This window comes from Schistocerca cancellata, chromosome 1, assembly GCF_023864275.1.
Source record: "Schistocerca cancellata isolate TAMUIC-IGC-003103 chromosome 1, iqSchCanc2.1, whole genome shotgun sequence".
In the NCBI taxonomy this organism is placed as follows: Eukaryota; Metazoa; Arthropoda; class Insecta; order Orthoptera; family Acrididae; genus Schistocerca; species Schistocerca cancellata.
Window position 1 is genome coordinate 716,641,636 of NC_064626.1, and position 21,366 is coordinate 716,663,001.

Sequence of the window (21,366 nt, forward strand, 5' to 3'; positions counted from 1 at the left end):
TTCTACTCCCTGTGGCCACCTCATGCTTATCTCTGCGTGCCTCAGCCCCAACAGGCAATTCATTGAAGATTTCCTAACGATATTTTACAGATTTAATAAAATCTTGATACGTGATGACCACAAAGCAAAGGGCTTCGCATGGCACTCTAGACGCAACAACCAGCAGGGTGAGAGACTCTTTGGAAGAAATGATATCATAACGTTCGCATCTGAGGATCTATCGCACATTCTGGTGAACCCAAATCATAGACTGGATGTTCTGGACATGGCCAAGCTTGACAATCTGAGGCTGAATTTGGAATTGAAGATGATAAGCGACTTGATCTCGAATCACCAACCTGTCTTGGGTGTGATCACATAGTCTTTGCACATAATGTGGTATCCCCCAAAAACACTCACGAATTCGGATCAGTTGTAGCGGTCGCTGCAAAATAATGTCTGACCCACTGCAGACGTTTCATCTACAGTCTGTATTGATGAAGCCATTGACAAACATTAGTCACCACCACCTATCTTATAGCTTATCAAGAGGGTCTATCCACTCGTCCAGGGATTGTAAACTCTCCAGAATACGGCCAGGTGTCGCTGGCAGCATTACTGCAGCCCAGAATATTGGAGGGAGATGAAACGTCTCTGGCGCGAACGTCATCGATGTGCATTAGAACACCTTCCTGCTCCAATCCCATAACGGGTGGTCTCCGCACCCTACAGAATCCACGACTACTCAACTGAGCACTTCAGCGTCCCGTGTGACTGATGACTGATGTACAACCTGCTCTCTAAAGCAGAACTTTTTGCTTCGACTTACGGATCTCAGAATGATGTGGATACCTCAGAGGGTGAAGGGGACACAGGCGGGGTCAGGCAGAGACCAGACATAATCAGGGAGAGTGTCCAGCAAGCAGAACCACTTTTCAGGACCCTGGCGGAAATCCGACGAATAATTCCCAACCTTGTCGTTCACTCTGCTCCAGTAAAAAATGGCGTCACTCATGACCAACTTAAGTCCACTCCCCAGAAGCCACTGGTTCACACACCTACAACAGCTGTGTGTCGTTGGGGTGCTTCTCGCAACGTTGGAAGTTTGCTCAGGTGGTGTCTCTTCTGTTCTGCAGCCTGGAAAAGATCTAAGCGAGCCCAGTTAGTTTCTTGCCGACAGTGCCAAAAATTCTTGAATGGCTGTTACTTTACAGGATACGACCTTTTTATACTCGACCAGGACGTGACATGGTCGGATCAGTACGTCTTTCAGCCTCGGCTTTCGTCGGAATTACAGCTTCTACCCATCTCAGCGTATATCGCCATAACATGAATGTGTCTAACTACGTCACCGCCATTTTTTTTATCTAGAGAAGGCTTACGATTGGGTCCAGCGTGACAAACTGATCAAAAAATTGTCCTGCCTGATTACCGTGTCAAGTCGATCATCAGCTTTCTCCAGGACAGGAAGACAACAGCCAAGACACAAGCTCAATGCTCCAGTCTCAAACACCTCTCAGAAGACATTCCACAGGGATCGGTTTTGTTACCAGTTCTCTTTGTCATCTATGTTAACGACCTTCGAGTTCCGTCGCGAATGGTGCTTGTCCAGTTTGCTGATGATACTGCTGTGTTGACCAGTAGTTGACGAGTTAATGCTATCATCAACCGCCTTCAGTGACAACTGACGTTAACTGAACAATGAGCGGCGAAAAACTGAATTAAACTCAAAGCAGAAAAGAAGAAGACTGTGATATTTACACTATGATGCCCCAATCTCCGTGATCTCCTGATTTTTCACAATCGACCACTCTGGATGGACAGAATTAAATATCTTGGTATGATCCTGGAAAAGAAGCTACTTTTTAACATACATGTACGAAAGAAAAGAATCAAACTGTTACACCTTCTCCACTAGATACAGTCTACACTGGCCAGCACGGAACCAGGATCAAACTTCATTCTGCAATAATCCTCCCAGCGCTTCTTTACAGCTGCTCGACATAGGCAACATTTGCTCCTTCATCCTTACGCTTCCTCCAGGCAGTCCAGAATCGGTGATTTCGTCCCACACTTTGTTCACCTCACTCGGTCCAGATCCAGAACCTCCACCATGAACCTGACATGTTATTCCTCAGGGAACAGATTCGGATATCCACTATGAAACTCCTCAAAAAGGTTTAAGCATTACATCCAACATCCAGGCATCTTGAGTCGGTCGGCTCTGTGACACCTGCACAGTGGCACAGGTTCAATGTACAAGCTGAAGTGGAAGATCTTCCATAATGAGATCGATTTGCAGCTAAGATAAGACAAAAAAAATAGAAAGTTAAAATAAATAAATCAGGAACCACCACCGCCTAGGATCTACAGACCCAGAGCACAAGGCTTTGCACAAGACTAATAAAAATGTACTTGACCATTTACCTTCACTGTAGAAGTCCAGCCACACATATGGTAGTACTTTGGAAACAACACACACACACACACACACACACACACACACACACACACACATACATATATACATAAAACCTGGCTACAAACAACACTGTTTTACTTCACTTTGCCCTGAGGCGGTGGGGACCACTGTTTTATCAGTTTTACGCATTTCCCATCTCACACTAGCCTGCATCTACCGACCGAGCAGGAATGAAGCTCCTGCACGTGCAAAGACTACATTCTACTGAGGCACCTTCCAGGAGCGTCTAGACAGTATGGAGTTACCAGCTTATTTCACGATCTCAATCTTCTGCCCTGGGACAGTTCCACAGAACCTCTGCAGTTCACAAGCTTATTCGTTTACTCACTGGTTTCCTATCTTGGAGTGCTTTCGTTGGTTTCCCACAGCTTCAAGTTAAACATTTCATACGTCAGTAAATCGTCAATCAAGATAGGTGTACACTGAGGCTTTCTTTTTCTGATCTTTAGGCTTATTACTGACTTACGAAACGTTCTGGAAGGCTCGGAAACAATTACCGTGTTTTGTATTATCATTTTTTGACGCCTATTTGCGTCAGACTCTTTCAGATTCTCTTCACACGGTTTTTTTTCCTTTTTTTTTTGGGGGGGGGGGGGTTAAAACCTGAAATGCTCTTTGTATTGTGTGCAGCAGGTAGGCAATGAAAAGATCTCTATGTTTTATGTGTTGGGCCAACGGCCTTGCCGCAGTGGTAACACCGGTTCCCGTCAGATCACCGAAGTTAAGCGCTGTCGGGCTCGGCTAGCACTTGGAGGGTGACCATCCGGTCTGCCGAGCAATGTTGGCAAGCGGGGTGCACTCAGCCCTTGTGAGGCAAACTGAGGAGCTACTTGATTGAGAAGTATCGGCTCAGGTCTCGGAAACTGACATACGGCCGGGAGAGCGGTGTGCTGATCACATGTCCCTCCATATCCGCATCCAGTGACGCCTGTGGTCTGAGGATGACACGGCGGCCGGTCGGTACCGTTGGGCCTTCATGGCCTGTTCGGGAGGAGTTTAAGTTTTAGTTTTGTCTGTTGAGATTTTCGTGTGGAAATGTGAAACTTCGTGTGAAATTTTATGTGGAATGATAAATAAACCATATTTTCTGAGAGAATAACAACTAATTCCATGCCATGTCATTTAACGCCGTGGACCTCAGATGTGATATTACGCAATGTTCCAATGTCTATCGACACTGGTGCCCTTATAAAAAAGCTAGGTGAACTTTTTGCGATTGTCTGATGTAATCTTTCTTGCATTTCTATAAACATTGGTCGCTGAACATTGAAAGTATTTTTGCAATATCAGCTTAAATAATGAAAACGAATTTCTAATTGCTAAAGTAGTCATAGCGCTTACGCAACAAACTGAAAAGTGTCTTGAATTAAATTTAGATTGCAATTTCTAGAATTTCTTGGCAGTATAAGGTAGAAAAATAACAGCCAAAGGGCTAAATTTCGCGTTTAACAAATCGTTTCCGCTGGAGTATCGTACCAACATACCGTCGTTTGACTACCGCACAGATTCCCGTATGGAGGAAGTAGTAAATAGTAACAATGTCGTAGAGAAACAACTCAAAGAGGTGAAAACGAATAGGTCTCTAGGTCTGGACGGAATCCCATTCGGTTTTACAAACTCTTCGGTACTGGCCCCTTACTTAGCTTCCATCTGTCGCGAGTCTCTCGCCCAGTGCGATTTCCCAAGCGACCGGAAAAGAGCGCGGGTGATTCCTGTATACTAGAAGGGTAAACGAATGGACCCGCAAAATTACAGACCAGTATCAGTAACATCGGTTGGCTGCAGAATTATTGAACATATTCTCAGTCGAAATACAAAAAAATTTCTTTGAGACGGAAAAGTTTCCGTCCACGAATCTGCTCGGTTTAGGAAGCATCGCTTGTGTGAAACCCAGCTTGCCCTTTTCTCCCATGATATCCTGCGAACCATGGAAACAGGGCAACAGGCAGATTCCATATTCCTAGATTACGGAAATACATTCGACACAGTGTCCCTCTGTAGACTGTTAACGACACGCAACACGACGTGACACGGACTCGAGTAAAGTCTGAAGTAGTGCTGGATGGAACTGACTCTATGAATCCTACAGAGCTGTCCATAAATCCGTAAGATTACGAGGGGGTGGAGATTTCTTCTGAAAAGCACGTTGCAAGGCGTCCCAGATATGCTCAATAATGTTCATGTCTGGAGAGTTTGGTGGCCAGCTGAAGTGTTTCAACTCAGAACAGTGTTCCTGGAGCCACTCTGTAGTAATTTTGGACCTGTGGGGGTGTCGCATTTGTTGTTGTTGTGGTCTTCAGTCCTGTGACTGGTTTGATGCAGCACTCCATGCTAATCTATCATGTGTAAGTTCCTTCATCTCCCAGTACCTACTGCAATCTACATCCTTCTGAATGTGCTTAGTGTATTCATCTCTTGGTCTCCCTCTACGATTTTTACCCTCCACGCTGCCCTCTAATGCTAAATTTGTGACCTCTTGATGCCTCAGGACATTTCCTACCAACCGATCCCTTCTTCTAGTCAAGTTGTGCCACAAACTCCTCCCCAATTCTATTCAATACCTCCTCATTAGTTACGTGATCTACCCACTTAATCTTCAGCATTCTTCTGTAGCACCACATTTCGAAAGCTTCTATTCTCTTCTTGTCCAAACTATTTATTGTCCTTGTTTCACTTCCATACATGGCTACACTCCATACAAATACTTTCAGAAACGACTTCCTGACACTTAAATCTGTACTCGATGTTAACAAATTTTTCTTCTTCGGAAACGCTTTCCTTGCCATTGCCAGTCTACATTTTATATCCTCTCTACTTCGACCATCATCAGTTATTTTGCTCCCCAAATAGCAAAACTCCTTTACTACTTTAAGTGTCTCATTTCCTAATCTAGTGCCCTCAGCATCATCCGACTTAATTCGACACATTCCATTATCCTCGTTTTGCTTTTGTTGATGTTCATCTTATATCATCCTTTCAAGACACTGTCCATTCCGTTCAACTGCTCTTGCAAGTCCTTTGCTGTCTCTGACAGAATTACAATGTCATCGGCGAACCTCAAAGTTTATATTTCTTCTCCCTGGATTTTAATACCTACTCCGAATTTTTCTTTTGTTTCCTTTACTGCTTGCTTAATATACAGATTGAATAACATCGGGGAGAGGCTACAACCCTGTCTCACTCCCTTCCCAACCACTGCTTCCTTTTCATGCCCCTCGACCCTTATGACTGCCATCTGGTTTCTGTACAAATTGTAAATAGCCTTTCGCTCCTTGTATTTTACCCTTGCCACCTTTAGAAGTTGAAAGAGAGTATTCCAGTCAACATTGCCAAAAGCTTTCTCTAAGTCTACAAATGATAGAAACGTAGGTTTGCCTTTCCTTAATCTTTCTTCTAAGATAAGTCGTAAGGTCGGTATTGCCTCACGTGTTCCAACATTTCTACGGAATCCAAACTGATCTTCACCGAAGTCTGCTTCTACCAGTTTTTCCATTCGTCTGTAAAGATTTCGCGTTAGTATTTTGCAGCTGTGGCTTATTAAACTGATTGTTCGGTAATTTTCACATCTTTCAACACCTGCTTTCTTTGGGATTGGAATTATTATATTCTTCTTAAAGTCTGAGGGTATTTCGCCTGTCTCGTACATCTTACTCACCAGATGGTAGAGTTTTGTCAGGACTGGCTCTCCCAAGGCCGTCATTAGTTCTAATGGAATGTTGTCTACTCCCGGGGCCTTGTTTCGACTCAGGTCTTTCAGTGCTCTGTCAAAATCTTCACGCAGTATCGTATCTCCCATTTCATCTTCATCTACCTCCTCTTCCATTTCCATAATATTGTCTTCAAGTACATCGCCCTTGTATAGACCCTCTATATACTCCTTCCACCTTTCTGCTTTCCCTTCTTTGCGTAGAACTGGGTTTCCATCTGAGCTTTTGATATTCATAGAAGTGGCTCTCTTTTCTCCAAAGGTCTCTTTAATTTTCCTGTAGGCTGTATCTATCTTTCCCCTAGTGAGATAAGCCTCTACATCCTTACATTTGTCCTCTATCCATGCCTGCTTAGCCGTTTTGCACTTCCTGTCGATCTCATTTTTGAGACGTTTGTATTCATTTTTGCCTGCTTCATTTACTGCATTTTTATATTTTCTCCTTTCATCAATTAAATTCAATATTTCTTCTGTTACCCAAGGATTTCTACTAGCCCTCGTCTTCATCCCTCAGAGCTACCCATTCGTCTTCTACTGTATTTCTTTTCCCCATTCCTGTAAATTGTTCCCTTATGCTGTCCCTGAAACTCTGTACAACCTCTGGTTTAGTCAGTTTATCCAGGTCCCATCTCCTTAAATTCCCAACTTTTTGCTGTTTCTTCAGTTTTAATCTACAGTTCATAACCAATAGATTGTGGTCAGAGTCCACATCTGCCCCTGGAAATGTCCTACAATTTAAAACCTGGTTCCTAAATCTCTGTCTTACCATTATATAATCTATCTGATACCTTTTAGTTGGCTCTGAGCACTATGGGACTTAACATCTGTGGTCATCAGTCCTCTAGAACTTAGAACTACTTAAACCTATCTAACTTAAGGACATCACACACATCCATGCCCGAGGCAGGATTCGAACCTGCGACCGTAGCAGTCGCGCGGTTCTGGACTGAGCTCCTATAACCGCTAGACCACCGCGGCCGGCGATACCTTTTAGTATCTCCAGGATTCTTCCATGTACACAACCTTCTTTTATGATTCTTGAACCAAGTGTTAGCTATGATTAAGTTATGCTCTGTGAAAATTCTACCAGACGGCTTCCTCTTTCTTTTGCTAGCCCCAATCCATATTCACCTACCACGTTTTCTTCTCTCCCTTTTTCTACTGTTGAATTCCAGTCACCCATGACTACTAAATTTTTCGTCTCCCTTCACTACCTGAATAATTTATTTTATCTCATCATACATTTCTTCAATTTCTTCGTCATCTGCAGAGCTAGTTGGCATATAAACTTGTACTACTGTAGTAGGCATGGGCTTCGTGTCTATCTTGGCCACTATAATACACTCCTGGAAATTGAAATAAGAACACCGTGAATTCATTGTCCCAGGAAGGGGAAACTTTAATGACACATTCCTGGGGTCAGATACATCACATGATCACACTGACAGAACCACAGGCACATAGACACAGGCAACAGAGCATGCACAATGTCGGCACTAGTACAGTGTATATCCACCTTTCGCAGCAATGCAGGCTGCTATTCTCCCATGGAGACGATCGTAGAGATGCTGGATGTAGTCCTGTGGAACGGCTTGCCATGCCATTTCCACCTGGCGCCTCAGTTGGACCAGCGTTCGTGCTGGACGTGCAGACCGCGTGAGACGACGCTTCATCCAGTCCCAAAACATGCTCAATGGGGGACAGATCCGGAGATCTTGCTGGCCAGGGTAGTTGACTTACACCTTCTAGAGCACGTTGGGTGGCACGGGATACATGCGGACGTGCATCGTCCTGTTGGAACAGCAAGTTCCCTTGCCGGTCTAGGAATGGTAGAACGATGGGTTCGATGACGGTTTGGATGTACCGTGCACTATTCAGTGTCCCCTCGACGATCACCAGTGGTGTACGGCCAGTGTAGGAGATCGCTCCCCACACCATGATGCCGGGTGTTGGCCCTGTGTGCCTCGGTCGTATGCAGTCCTGATTGTGGCGCTCACCTGCACGGCGCCAAACACGCATACGACCATCATTGGCACCAAGGCAGAAGCGACTCTCATCGCTGAAGACGACACGTCTCCATTCGTCCCTCCATTCACGCCTGTCGCGACACCACTGGAGGCGGGCTGCACGATGTTGGGCCGTGAGCGGAAGACGGCCTAACGGTGTGCGGGACCGTGGCCCAACTTCATGGAGACGGTTGCGAATGGTCCTCGCCGATACCCCAGGAGCAACAGTGTCCCTAATTTGCTGGGAAGTGGCGGTGCGGTCCCCTACGGCACTGCGTAGGATCCTACGGTCTTGGCGTGCATCCGTGCGTCGCTGCGGTCCGGTCCCAGGTCGACGGGCACGTGCACCTTCCGCCGACCACTGGCGACAACATCGATGTACTGTGGAGACCTCACGCCCCACGTGTTGAGCAATTCGGCGGTACGTCCACCCGGCCTCCCGCATGCCCACTATACGCCCTCGCTCAAAGTCCGTCAACTACACATACGGTTCACGTCCACGCTGTCGCGGCATGCTACCAGCGTTAAAGACTGCGATGGAGCTCCGTATGCCACGGCAAACTGGCTGACACTGACGGCGGCGGTGCACAAAAGCTGCGCAGCTAGCGCCATTCGACGGCCAACACCGCGGTTCCTGGTGTGTCCGCTGTGCCGTGCGTGTGATCATTGCTTGTACAGCCCTCTCGCAGTGTCCGGAGCACGTATGGTGGGTCTGACACACCGGTGTCAATGTGTTCTTTTTTCCATTTCCAGGAGTGTACGTTCACTATGCTGTTTGTAGCAGCTTACCCGCACTCCTATTTTTTTATTCATTATTAAACCTACTCCTGCATTACCCCTATTTGATTTTGTATTTATAACCCTGTACTCACCTGTCCAGAAGTCTTGTTCCTCCTGCCGCCGAACTTCACTAATTCCCACAATATCTAACTTTAACCTATCCACTTCCCTTTTTAAATTTTCTAACCTAGCTGCCCGATTAAGGGAACTGACATTCCACGCTCCGATCCGTAGAACGCTAGTTTTCTTTCTCCTGATAACGACGTCTTCTTGAGTAGTCCCCGCCCGGAGATCCGAATGGGGGATTATTTTACCTCCGGTATATTTTACCCAAGAGGACGGCATCATCATTTAACCATACAGTAAATCTGCATGCCCTCGGGAAAAATTACGGCTGTAGTTTCCCCTTGATTTCAGCTGTTCGCAGTACCACAACAGCAAGGCCGTTTTGGTTAGTGTTACAAGGCCAGATCAGACTGTTGCCCCTGCAACTACTGAAAAGGATGCTGCCCCCCTTCAGGAACCACACGTTTGTCTGGCCTCTCAACAGGTACCCCTCCGTTGTGGTTGTACAGCTACCTGTATCGTTGATGCACGCAAGCCTCCCCACCAACGGCAAGGTCCATTGTTCATGGGGTGTCGCATTGTCCTGCTGAATTCCCAAAAATGGTTCAAATGGCTCTGAGCACTATGGGACTTAACATCTCAGGTTATCAGTCCCCTAGAACTTAGAACTACTTAAACCTAACTAACCTAAGGACATCACACACATCCATGCCCGAGGCAGGATTCGAACCTGCGACCGTAACGGTCGCGCGGTTCCACACTGAAGCGCCTAGAACCGTTTGGCCACGAAGGGCCTGAATTCCCAAGTCCGTTGGAATGTACAATGAAAATGAATGGATGCAGTGATCAGACAGGAGGTTGAAACGTCCCCTTAGAAAAATTTATACAAGACTGTGCTTAACCTGACACACAATATTATTTAGCGCAACGCAATCTGACTATCAAAGATCCCTGCAAAAGAATGGCCCTGAGTAACATTAAACTATACCTTTCAGAAATCACTTACCTCACAAAAATCTTCGTTACTCGAACTACTGCAATACAGCGAGCGCCACTACTGCCAGCTAAATAAAAGATTCAAACTACGGAAGTCACTAACTACTGATAGGGATAGTTAGCAAATGAAAGATTTTAATAGAGAACAAACACTGTATTTACCTTAATAATCATAATATATATAGCAGTTCAATTTCAAAACTTCCGCCATCTCTCTCCCCACATCCACCACTGCTGGCGGCTCACCTCTAACTGCGCAACGCTACGCGCTGTTCACATCCAGCTGCCGCTGCCCAACACTACAATGGCAGACAGCAATGCAAACTAGCCACAGACTGCACACAGCACAGCCAGTGATTTTCGTCAGCCAGTGATTTTCGTACAGAGCGTTACGTAACGTTGCCAATAAGAAAATCTAAACAGCCTACTTACAAGGTTTACGTACGTATCACCTGCCAGAGTCGTATCTAGACGTATCAGGGGTCCCATATCAATCAAGCTGCACAAGGCCGGCCGAGCGGTTCTAGGCGCTTCAGTCTGGAACCGCGCGACCGCTACGGTCGCAGGTTCGAATCCTGCCTCGGGCATGGATGTGTGTGATGTCCTTGGGTTAGTTACGTTTAAGTAGTTCTAAGTTCGAGGGAACTGATGAGCTCAGATGTTAAGTCCCATAGTGCTCAGAGCAATTTGAACCATGTTTTGCTACACACACCCCATACAATAACAGGGCCTCCACCAGCTTGAACAGTCGCCTGCTCACATTCAGGGGCCTTGGATTCCTGAGGTAGTCTCCATACCCGACACGTCCATCCGCTCGACGCAATTTGAAACGAAACTCGTCCGACCAGGCAAAAATTTTCCAACCATCAACAGTCCAATGTCGATGTTGACGGGCCCAGGCGAGGCGTAAAGCTTTATCTAATGCTGTCATCAAGAGTACACGAGTGGGCATTCGGCTCCGAAAGCCCATATCGATTATGTGTCTTTGAATAGTACCCACGTTGACACTTGCTGATGGCTCAGTTTTGAGATCTGCAGAAATTTGCGTAAGGATTGTATTTCCGTCACGCTGAGCGATTCTCTTCAGTCGTCGTTGGTCCCGTTCTTTCAGGATCTTTTTCCGGTTGCAGCGATGTCGGAGATTTGATGTTTTACAGGATTCCTGATATCCACGGTACACTCGTGAAGTAATCATAAGGGGAAAAATCACCATTTCATTGATACGTCGGAGATGCTGTGTCCCATCGCTCGTGCGCCGACTATAACACCACGTTCAAACTCAGTAAAATCTTGATGACCTGCCATTGTAGCAGCAGTAACCGACCCAACAACCGCGCCAGACGCTTGCTGTCTTAAATAAGCATTGCCACCGTAGCGCCTTTTTGTGCTTGTTTTCATATCTCTGTTCAAAAATGGTTCAAATGTCTCTAAAAACTATGGGCCTTAACATCTCGTGTCATCAGTGCCCCAGACTAAGAACTACTTAAACCTAACTAACCTAAGGACAAGACACACAACCATGTCCGAGGCAGAATTCGAACCTGCGACCGTAGTAGCAGCGTGGTTCCGGACTGAAGCGCCTAGAACCATTCGGCCACAGCGGCCGGCACATATCGCTGTATTTGAATACGCATACCTCTACCAGTTTGTCCGCCACTCGTGGTTTTGCTGCAGCGTTCTCGCTTCCCGCGCACGGGGTCCCGGGTACGATTCCCGGCGGGGTCAGGGATTTTTCCTGCCTCGAGATGACTGGGTGTTGTTGTGTCGTCTTCATCACCATCAGTCATCCCCATTACGGTCGGAGGAAGGCAATGGCAAACCACCTCCGCTAGGACCTTGCCTAGTACAGCGGTGCTGGTTTCCCGCATCGTCCCCTACGCTCCTCGGAGTATGGAACCTCATCATTATCATCATACCAGTTTCTTCGCCGCTTCAGTGTAAATCTGGTTCCTCTTGAAAGAGCAAACATTTTGGCTACTCGTTACGGAAGCACGGACGATTTGCCGAAGTTCGAAGCCACTTAACGCCGGCACAATGCCCTCACAACTATACAGAACATTGTTCTGACGACTGACTGTCCCTTGTAACATGTCGAGGGCATCGTACTCGTGTCACTTATGGCCAAATGCAACCTTCAGTGTGGCTAGTATCTGCATTTATGTTGAAACATGCGTTTCTAGCTGCGTTTACCAGCCTCTCTAAGTGTTCTCTGACTAGAGTATGAAACAAAAAAATCAGCACGTAAACAATTGGCCGCTTCTAATGGCCGAGGCCTATTGTTCAGAGGCGACAGCAGACTAAGGCTAGCGCCCGTTTGAAACCTAGGGGTGTACTCGCCCAGCACTGAGTAGAAACTTATTTCAGGTCATTTCCACTATAGTATTCTGGGTAGAGGAAGTCCTGACTAAGTGACGAAGTACGTGGTATCGTGGCCATGCCGTTACAAAATAGTTCAAATGGCTCTGAGCACTATGGGACTTAATATCTGTGGTCATCAGTCCCCTAGAACTTAGAACTACTTAAACCTAAATAACCTAAGGACATCACACACATCCATGCCCGAGGCAGGATTCGAACCTGCGACCGTAGCAGTCGCGCGGTTCCGGACTGAGCGCCTAGAACCGCTAGACCAGCGCGGCCGGCCATGCCGTTACAGAGAGCGTGCAGACGTACCAGGGCGAGGAAACCCGTGCCCAGGTGTTGTGGGAGCAGCGCGAGGCAGGTGGGCCGTCGATCACTGCGCTCCGTGGTCCGCGACCGGGAGGTGCGGTATTTACGGCCCCAGTTGCCCGGGGCGCCGGCAGCGCCGACACCGGTAGTGAAAGCGGCGGCGGGCGCGCCCTTAATTTACGGCCCCGCGTCACGGACTGCTCTCTGCCGGCTGCGGGGACAGCCAACTTCAGGCGCGCCGTTGTATTGTTCGGCGCCGCTGGCGGTCGCGCGGTTTACGAGCCGCGCCGCATCCCGCAGCATCGCCACAGCACGGCCACCAACTCGGGAATGCACTCCGCGTCTCGGGGCGACTCGCCAACTACAAACGAAGGGGATTTCACTTGCCTTCTCTGCGTGATTTTCTCAGAGTGTCGAGTTAAAAGACAAGTACTCAAAAATGGTTCAAATGGCTGTGAGCACTATGGGACTTAACATCTGTGGTCATCAGTCCCCTAGAACTTAGAACTACTTAAACCTAAATAACCTAAGGACATCACACACATCCATGCCCGAGGCAGGATTCGAACCTGCGACCGTAGCGGTCACACGGTTCCAGACTGAAGTGCCTAGAACCGCTCGGCCACTCCGACCGGCGGACAAGTATTACCGAGCAAATACTGTTTCTCAACAATTTAAAATGTGCTATACTGGCACTGATGTTACAGGAATTGAAGATACTGTTGCAATAACCAGACATGTCCGCTTTTTCATCGTTGACTTCACTTGTTCGCTGCAGCCAGTCGAAGATCCGAGGAGGGCTGCTGCTTTTAAGAGGCTTATAACGTCCCTTCTTCCCAAATAAACCACTTTTTGCTAAAAATGTTTACACTGTCGGAAAAAATCACAGCATCAACAAATAATGTAGAGTAATGAAATTTTGGGAATACATTTGACTAGGTAACATATTTAAGTGATTAACATTGAAACGTCCCCTTAGAACAATTGTACACGACTGTGCTTAAACTGACACACAATATTTTTAGCGCAACGCAATCTGACTTTCAAAAATCCCTACAAAAGAATGGCCCTGACTAACATTAGCCTATACCTTTCACAAGTCACTTACGTCACAAAAATCTTCGTTACTCAAGCTACCGCAATACAGCGAGCGCCACTACTGCCAGCTAAATAACAGATTGAAACTACGGAAGGCACTAACTACTGATGGGCATAGTTAGCAAATGAAAGATTTTAATAGAGAACAAACAATGTATTTACCTCAATAGTGTTCAAAAGTTATAATGTATATAGCAGTTCATGATATCCAGTATTACAAATTTCAATACTCCGCCATCTCTCTCCCCACATCCACCACTGCTGGCGGTTCACCTCCAACTGCGCAACGCTGCGCGCTGTTCACGTCCAGCTGCCCAACACTACAATGGCAGACAACAATGCAAACTAGTCACAGACTGCACACAGCACAGCCAGTGATTTTCATACAGAGAGCGCTACGTGGCGGCAGCGTTACCAATATAAGAACCTAAAAGCTTACTTACAACATATCAAGAAGTAATTAAGTTAATTAAAAACAAATTGGAAAAAATTTTAGAACCCAAGAAGAACAATGTGGATTCACGGCTGGGGGATCATGTGTAGACTATATTTTCACATTACGACAGATTTTGGAGAAACATAGGAAAAAATCAAAAAGTATAGTATTAATTTTCATAGATATAGAAAAAGCGTATGATACTGTTCCAAGAAAATTACTTTGGAGAGCACTACATATGACAAACATAAACCCTTCCTTGATTAAAATAATACAACAGATGTATAAAGATGACGTTTGCCTAGTGAACGCTGGTAATAAACTTTCACAGAAATTTAAAACAATCAGAGGCCTTTTACAGGGCTGTCCCATGTCACTATCGTTATTAAAACCCTATGTAGATATTAGCCTTAGAATACGGTCTCGTAAATGTAACAGTATGGGATTAGAAATAAGAGATGGAGTTTACCTACATCATTTATTGTTTGCTGATGATCAGGTAAGCCGGCTGGAGTGGCCGAGCGGTTCTAGGCGCTACAGTCTGGAACCGCGCGACAAGATGGGGAGGATGCGAGCTATATGAGCAATCAACTAGCAGCAGCATACAAATCTTGGGGTTTGAAGATTAATTACCAAAAAAACAAAATACGGAAATCAAAAAGATAAACACTTTCTGTTATTTGGGCTCCTATAACACTCCTATAACACTACCGTCTGCTACTGCTGTACCATTACCTTAAACTTGGAGGCAGGTTGTGAAATAAAACTATCTTGTTAAAGCAGTTATGGTATAACGCAACAGAGCAGTGTTACCCTCTGAGAGGAATTTTGTTACGTTGACCGTGTTGTACCTAACGGAGGTGGCTTATCGGAAGTGAAAGTCAGAATTGCGTAAATATTTGAACAGTAACAAACAAAATTTTTGCCTATCTCCACTGTTTAACGGATAAAGAAAACGGTCGCCAGCCTAATTAGGCAAGAGAATGATTAACATTCTTGTTCAAGGAAATAGTTATTAGTAACTTTAACGGATAAACACAACTTATACTTTGTCACACGCAAGTGCAATGAACTCTGCCACATACATATGTTTACGGTAAGACTGAAGCTAACAGCTAGAGCAGCACAAACCATTGGCAAAAATATAACAGATACCGAAACCCACTATTACTTTCAGGGCTTGTTCAGACTGAATGGTCTTTATAACATTACTATTAACATTCACTGCAGGATCATAAATTGGACATAGGTTAAGTCTCTCTCAGTTAAATACTTTACTATTTAAAATGAGAGTTACTTGGAAACCACCAACAGGTTTGCTTCTCACTGTCTGTGGTCTTCCCGTTACTTGTTACCTAGCATTAGCACAATAGACAAACTGTGGATCCTGTTATACTATTAATATGCACTTCCAATACACAAGAGAGAAAAACACTTAGCAATCATGAACTTACAATTTTCTACTATTGCAGTTTTCCACTTTTACTACAGTGAAACACAATGTTGACAAATTTGCAAGAAACTGACTCACCTTTTAAAACATTAACTAACCAAAACTTTATAAGCCTCAATTTTAAGAACTTTAATTTATAAAAGAAACAGCAAATTGTTTTTATTACCACAGTCTTCTATCTGCAAGTAAATGATTAAATATGAAGCTTTGAAACTCCACAAAACTTTAAATTAGATTATTTCCATCCCTGGGAGGCTTTCACAAGACTACATTTACCACCGCCCACAATTTCATTAAATCCACGGTAAATCTGAATACTCCCTTCTTACCAAAGATCAAACAACATTATTTAATGTTCTGAGGCTTTCATTTTTCCCACAAACTAGGACACTCGGTAATCATAGTTTAAATGGAGAGGAACCTGAAAGGTGTTGTGATAGGGAAAAATCAAGGTAGGTACATGAATTCAATTATAAGTTCCCTTATACACTCCTGGAAATTGAAATAAGAACACCGTGAATTCATTGTCCCAGGAAGGGGAAACTTTATTGACACATTCCTGGGGTCAGATACATCACATGATCACACTGACAGAACCACAGGCACATAGACACAGGCAACAGAGCATGCACAATGTCGGCACTAGTACAGTGTATATCCACCTTTCGCAGCAATGCAGGCTGCTATTCTCCCATGGAGACGATCGTAGAGATGCTGGATGTAGTCCTGTGGAACGGCTTGCCATGCCATTTCCACCTGGCGCCTCAGTTGGACCAGCGTTCGTGCTGGACGTGCAGACCGCGTGAGACGACGCTTCATCCAGTCCCAAACATGCTCAATGGGGGACAGATCCGGAGATCTTGCTGGCCAGGGTAGTTGACTTACACCTTCTAGAGCACGTTGGGTGGCACGGGATATATGCGGACTTGCATTGTCCTGTTGGAACAGCAAGTTCCCTTGCCGGTCTAGGAATGGTAGAACGATGGGTTCGATGACGGTTTGGATGTACCGTGCACTATTCAGTGTCCCCTCGACGATCACCAGTGGTGTACGGCCAGTGTAGGAGATCGCTCCCCACACCATGATGCCGGGTGTTGGCCATGTGTGCCTCGGTCGTATGCAGTCCTGATTGTGGCGCTCACCTGCACGGCGCCAAGCACCCATACGACCATCATTGGCACCAAGGCAGAAGCGACTCTCATCGCTGAAGACGACACGTCTCCATTCGTCCCTCCATTCACGCCTGTCGCGACACCACTGGAGGCGGGCTGCACGATGTTGGGGCGTGAGCGGAAGACGGCCTAACGGTGTGCGGGACCGTAGCCCAGCTTCATGGAGACGGTTGCGAATGGTCGTCGCCGATACCCCAGGAGCAACAGTGTCCCTAATTTGCTGGGAAGTGGCGGTGCGGTCCCCTACGGCACTGCGTAGGATCCTACGGTCTTGGCGTGCATCCGTGCGTCGCTGCGGTCCGGTCCCAGGTCGACGGGCACGTGCTCCTTCCGCCGACCACTGGCGACAACATCGATGTACTGTGGAGACCTCACGCCCCACGTGTTGAGCAATTCGGCGGTATGTCCACCCGGCCTCCCGCATGCCCACTATACGCCCTCGCTCAAAGTCCGTCAACTGCACATACGGTTCACGTCCACGCTGTCGCGGCATGCTACCAGTGTTAAAGACTGCGATGGAGCTCCGTATGCCACGGCAAACTGGGTGACACTGACGCCGGCGGTGCACAAATGCTGCGCAGCTAGCGCCATTCGACGGCCAACACCGCGGTTCCTGGTGTGTCCGCTGTGCCGTGCGTGTGATCATTGCTTGTACAGCCCTCTCGCAGTGTCCGGAGCAAGTATGGTGGGTCTGACACACCGGTGTCAATGTGTTATTTTTTTTCATTTCCGGGAGTGTATTTGAGCACACTAACACATCCAAGAAGCTGATCCTTCACTGTACATTATTATAGAATTCCGTTACGGTGATCGCGCAATGTGGTGTCATCTGCATGTTGGTAGGTGGATTTGCAGGCAGAATTGCTGGACTCTGTCCCTTCTTGGTGGCAATGATGGATACCAATTCCGGAATCGTTCCAGCTATTTATCCATCCATCCGAGGCATTGGAAAGTGGTAGAAAAAGCCTCTCTCGGAACCAGCACAATATACAACTTTAACATGGCAGTGCACAGTTTGGTAGCTCGTCCCCGACTGACTCTTGTTCCATCTTTTCTACCTAGGCCAGCCACAATTTGCGCGCGCTACACAGTTCCGTACCCGAGGGGAACCACTACACCTTTTACATACAAAATATCTAAGATCCCTAAGTGAGGATCAGCAGTTTACATAACAGCAACCAAATGCATTAAATAAAACAGAACATTTGCACATATTGACATTTTTACAAAAAATTATTCACACAGAAATTACATTTATATATAGTAAGTTTTGTTCCCTCCAAATGGGACAAAGAATTTAAATGACAGATATACTACATTGCATAGAATCAAACAACGACATCAAAGTTTTAACAAAGAAAGGAGTATACAATTTTATGTTATCGATTCAAACACATTTATAGATACTCAATGTTGTACCATTAAACCAAAGCAAAAGGCAAAATAAATCCGTACAGCATTAGAGCCATGGTGTTACAATCCATTTTAGAAATCGAGGGAAAATCAGAGCCAGAAATCAATAAAAGAATTAGTAGCGGACAGAAGGTCATTGGGATGCTTAACACAGTCTTATGGAGCAGGAATGTAATGAGCAGAACTAAAAAATTAATCTACAAATCCATATTAGAGAGTGTGGTTCTGTATGGAACGGAGACCTGGACAATTAACCTGAAGCACAATAAAAAATTACAAACACTATAGAAGGACTTCTGGAGAAGATCGGCAAGGATCTGCAGGAAAGAAAAGATAAGGAACACCGAAATAATGAGGAGAATGGAAATAAATATATGACGTAATGGATAGGAAGAAATTAAAGTGGTATGGGCACGTACGACGACTGGAGAAAACCAGAATACCAAAATTGATACTGGAGTGGGAACCGGAGGGGAGAAGAAGGAGAGGACGACCAATGACCGCCTGGCTCCAGAATGTACAGCACGCAATGAGGAGAATGGGTGCAGAGGATGAGGACACACACAAGATCGAAAAACATGGAGGAATATTTTGAAAATATAGTTTAAGAACGTTTACTCTTTGTATTGTAATTTCCGAGTAAATTATTATGTTGGAGATAAGGCGCTGTAATGAGGAAAAGCTCAAAAATAATAATAAAACAGAGCAAGATCACAGGTTAACGTAAGTGCGACACAAGCCATTGCAAATGTGAAATGCTGGTACATTAATAACCGGTGTAAACATCAGAATGTTGATTGCAAGCATGCAAACGTGAATTCATTACGTTGTACAGGATGAAATGTCACTTTATGGGATGGAGTTTCACGCATGTTGCACTTGGTCGGTCAATACAGGGACGTTTTGGATGATGCTGGAGTTGTCGTCCGATGATGTCCCACTTGTGCTCGGTAGGAGATAGGTACGGTGATTAAGCAGGCCAAGCCAACATGTCAACACTCTGTAGAGAATGTTGGGTTACAACTGCGGCATGTGGGCTAGCGTTATCCTGTTGGAAAACATCCCATGGAGTGCTGTTCATGAATGGGAGCACAGCTGGTCGAGTCACCAGACTGACGCATGAATTTGCAGTCAAGGTGCGTGGGATAACCACAAGAAAGCTCTTGCTCTCATACGAAATCGCACCACAGGGCATAACATCTGGTGTGGCTCCAGTGTGTCCAGCACGCAGACAGATTGGTTGCAGGCCCTCATTTTAACCATCATACAGCCATCTCTGCCACCATCAGACAACACAATAGACCTCCAATCTGCCCTCTAATGGGCTTTCGGATAACACCACTGAAATTGCAAATGTCGACGGTTTGGAATCAATGTAATGGACGCCACAGGGTATCTGGCTAGGAGCTGTCCATGAGGTAACCAATTTTTAAAAGCTCGTTGTGTCAGTGTGGTGCGAACTGCTGCTGAGATTGCTGCTTCAGACGCAATGTGATGCGCCAGAGGCATACGCCGAACACAATAGTCTTCCCTCTGGTCAGTGCTACGTGGCCATCTGTAGCCCGCTCTTATTGCGGCAGCACATTCTCGTGACCACCGCTGCCAGCAGTTGTGTACAATGTCTACATCCCTGCCAAGTCTTTCTGCAATGTCGCAGAAGGAACATGCAGATTCTCGTAGCCCTATTAAACGACCTCGTTGAAACACCGTGAGCTGTTGATAATACACACGTCAAAAAAAGTTTTGCATCATCTCGGTTCTGAGAGTTTCGGAACATGTACAGAAAATTGGAGCAGAGATCGACATAAACGTCATTCCCCACTTTTTATTGCTCATGAAAACCACACGTTGCATGTTGTACAACCATACAGCGGAACCTTCAGAGGTGGTGGTCCAGACAGCTGCACATACCGACACATCTAATAAATGGTTCAAATGGCTCTAAGCACTATGGGACTTAACATCTGAGGTCATCAGTCCCCTAGACTTAGAACTACTTAAACCTAAGGACATCACACACATCCATGCCCGAGGCAGGATTCGAACCTGCGACCGTAGCAGCAGCGCGGTTCCGGACTGAAGCGCATAGAACCGCTTGGCCACAGCGGACGGCGATACCTCTAGTACCCAGTAGCACTCCTCTAGCATTGATGCATGCCTGTATGCATCGTGGCATACTACCCACATCAAGGCACTGCTGGCCCAGCTTGTCTTATACGTGTGGTGCGAAATTCGAATAGACATCATCTTTCGGATGTGTAAACATGCCTACTGACTTTCGTTATGTAGCGAAATTCCTTCTTGGCGCTAAGATTTTTTTCTTTCAGTATATATTTCCACGTGTACAAAAATCCAGCAAACTTTTGGTGAATAAAATACAATGGAAACGCCGAATCTCTAAAAAACCAGGAAATTCCAAAGATTGCAATCTACGATTAACACAGGAGGGCTATGACGCCCCTCCCTTACTTCACCAATTAGAAATTCGTGTTCATAATTGAAGTTGATATTGCGTAAATACTTTCGATGTTGAGCAGTCCATGTGCAGTCAGGTGCAAGAAAGGTGACATGAAAGTATCGTAAAAAGATCACTTTGCCTTTTTTATAATGGCTCCAGCGTCTAGAACCGTTAAAACACAGCTTAATATTATATTTGAGGTCCACGGTCTTAAATGACATGACATGCAGTTAGCCGTTATTCTCTCAGAAAATGTGGTTTATTTATCATTCCACACAAAAATTTCGCATGTAGTTTCACATTTCCACATTTCCTATCTGCCGCACATACTGCAAAGAGCATTTCAGGTCTTAAACCACCCCAAAAACTGTCTGAAAAGAATCTGAATGAATCTGACGCAAAAAGGCGCCAAGGATTGATAATACAAAACACGGCAATTGTTCTCGAACCATCCAGAACATTCCGTAAGTCAGAATAGAGATAACGCCACTTCTCACTTTCATATTACACATCATATTTAGTTTACTGAAAGTCTCCTGAAAATATGTACTAACGTGAGGATTTTTAGTAACAACGGGTGCTAACAAAGGTTATAAAATGTGCACATACAAAAATTGGAAACTTCCTGTTATGTTGTAGTATCGATTAAAT

At 45.6% G+C, this 21,366-nt stretch overlaps 1 pseudogene; it reads left to right on the top strand.

Moving 5' to 3' along the window:
* The first annotated feature begins 3,131 nt into the window (after positions 1 to 3,131).
* Positions 3,132 to 3,248, top strand: LOC126098819 (5S ribosomal RNA; annotated as a pseudogene).
* Positions 3,249 to 21,366: the final 18,118 nt, after the last annotated feature.